The sequence below is a fragment of the Octopus bimaculoides genome, chromosome 3, assembly GCF_001194135.2.
Source record: "Octopus bimaculoides isolate UCB-OBI-ISO-001 chromosome 3, ASM119413v2, whole genome shotgun sequence".
In the NCBI taxonomy this organism is placed as follows: Eukaryota; Metazoa; Mollusca; class Cephalopoda; order Octopoda; family Octopodidae; genus Octopus; species Octopus bimaculoides.
The window spans coordinates 118,634,491-118,637,205 of NC_068983.1; the positions used below are offsets into that span (position 1 = coordinate 118,634,491).

Genomic DNA, 2,715 nt, shown 5'->3' on the forward strand with positions numbered 1-2,715 from the left:
GGAGTGAATTTTAGGGATTATAAATCTAATATTCTCCTATCCTTCCTTAATACCGGTTCCCATATGCTGTTCATATCTACACTTGGTCTACTTAGGAGGTTGTTGTATCCTAACATATATGCTGCTTCTTTTAGTTTTCGTATTTTCCAGTGGTGTTCTCTGTCTGTTATTTTAACATCATCCCATAGGGGGAGGTGATCTTCATTTTTCCATACATGATCAGCTATACCCGATTTATCAATATCTCTACCCTTATTTTGAGGGAGTGGTATGTTTTGCCTTTGTATAACCTACCACAGCTGCATGGGATGGAGTACACGCAGTTCTAAGTCATGTTCTCTTCTATTGGTGGTTTTACTTGAAGGAGATATTTGTTAAGTGTTGTACTACTTTTGAATAGACTTAATGTCATATGGGCTGCATATCTTTTGTATATATGATTAATTCAAAACAATGTAAATAAATAAGCAATGAATTTGAGAGAGCAATCTGAATGTTAGAGGGTTAAACTGATTAGCGAATGTCTTCTGCTAACTAAAACCATATTTTTCTTCATTAAATTTTAAAAACTGTTAAATAAAAATATAAGTATAAATACACTGTTGATAAATGAAATTTCATTGAGTGATTTCATTAAAACAATAACCAAAATGCAATAGTGAATATTTACCTGTACTATAACCCCCACCCCTCCAAAAATAACAAACAAAAAAAAAACAAGATAATTTCAACATCCATTGTCAAATAGCAAAAGACTTAAATTACTATCTGTTGTTAATCCTAAGCCATGATTTAAATCAACAAGATCAACTAAATCCATTATGTTATTGCTTTAAAACCTTCAGAATGGTAATTATCTAGAGTTACAATTATTTTTTAGGTGCAACAAATCCAACATGTCTGAAGTTGCAGTTCAATGAATAAATCCAGTATAAAAAAATAAATAAAAGGTAAAAATAATTTTCACTTTTAATATATAGATTCATGTAGAAGTGCTTTAAATAAAAGCATAAAAACCAATAAAATGTTATTTTTTCTCTGAAGTTAGGACAAGCAATTCATTGAGTCTTGTTTTGTATATCTTATTTTGTATGGTGACTGCTCACAAATATACAAACATGTACAGTATGCGTAAATGGTGGTTCATTTAGTTTGCAGATAGCAGGTGTGCAGACAAGTAGACATCTGATCAAGATATCTATGGTTTCTTAGCGATATGACTATGGCAATGAATGTAAAGGTATATTTATGTCTATATATGAATATGTCATCATCATCATTTAGCATCTGCTTTCCATGCTGGCATGAGTTAGATGGTTTGACTGGAACTGGTAAGCCGTGGAGCTGTACCAGGTTCCAGTCTGATTCTGGCTTGGTTTCTACACTAACCAATCAAAGAGTGTAGTAGGTGACTTTTGCGTGTCACTGGCACAGGCGCTGGCGCTTTTATATATATCTAAATAAGTGAATGCATCTCACTGCACCACATACCTAATTCTTATATATATATATATATATATATGTGTGTGTGTATACACACACACACACACATACTAGTGTGAACATGCTATCTTTAAGACAGTATGTTTAACATTGGCTTGATATCATGGTATCATATATTCCTATTGTGTATATGTTTAAGTATGCATATGGTATGTATGTGGGAAAAATGCTGGCAAGACATGCAACATGAATAAAACTTGGACATCAATAATGCAAAAGATAAAGTACAGCAATAAGATGAAATGCAATTATACTAAAAGGACAGGCATTTAAAAAGCAATGAAAAATTACTACCTAATTACTGCCAATAAATATATAATGGAAAGATTATACAAAATGTATAAATAGATGATGAGTAAAGCACTGGCACAGTTTAGGTTACTTGTTATCTGTAGATTTACTCAAGGAACTTTGCAGTGATGGTTGGGGTATTAGTATTAATAAAATAGGAGATGAAATGTATATTAGACTTTATTAAGTACAACAAATGTTTCGACCCATTGTTCTGGGTCTCTTCTGGTACATCAATAAAAAAAAAGTCGCCCTAGAGACTCCTTGTGTTGGCTTGCTTAACGCTATATGTCCATCAAATTTGAGAATGAATAAAAACAAAGAAAAATTATTGAAACACGCATCTATGTACATATTTAGTTATGTTATGTATGTATTTTTATGTATATATATATGCACATGTGTACCTGCATATATGAGTTTGTATACATCGATACGTCCATATGTGTGTATATGCGTGTATCTAGATGTATGTATATGTGCATATACTTATATGTGCATGTGTGAGTGTGTATGTATATGTCTGTATATATATGTGTATACATCTGTGTATGTATGTCCATGTATGCAACTACGCAAGAACACAAAAAATTTCTGTCTATTATCTTCCTTTCACCTTGTACTTTTTTTTCTTTCTCTTAACAGTTACAACAGCATAAGTTGATTACATCATTTTATCTAAACTGGAATGTATATTTTCCACGTTTGTATTTGAATTTTTTGCATCTCAATAACTTTTCTTTGCTTTCATTCATTCTCGAATTTGATGGACATATAGCAGTAAGCAAGCCAACATAAGGAATCTCTAGTGCGACACTTTTATTGATGTACCTTATGAGACACAGAACAACAGGTTGAAATGTGTTATACTTGATAAAATCTAATACACATTCCATCTCCTATTTTATTAATACTATATAT

At 31.6% G+C, this 2,715-nt stretch overlaps 1 protein-coding gene and 1 long non-coding RNA gene across 4 annotated transcripts in view; one reads left to right on the forward strand and one right to left on the reverse strand.

Annotated features, from left to right (window-relative positions):
• The window catches only part of LOC106868416 (uncharacterized), a 257,787-nt gene that overhangs the window by 150,630 nt on the left and 104,442 nt on the right, over positions 1-2,715 (reverse strand). The gene's annotated exons all lie outside the window — the stretch shown is intronic.
• Positions 879-2,715, forward strand: part of LOC128247333 (uncharacterized) — a 24,885-nt gene continuing 23,048 nt past the window's right edge. Inside the window, exon 1 of the long non-coding RNA XR_008263719.1 lies at positions 879-950. This is a non-coding gene — a long non-coding RNA (uncharacterized LOC128247333). The remainder of the gene's footprint in view (positions 951-2,715) is intronic.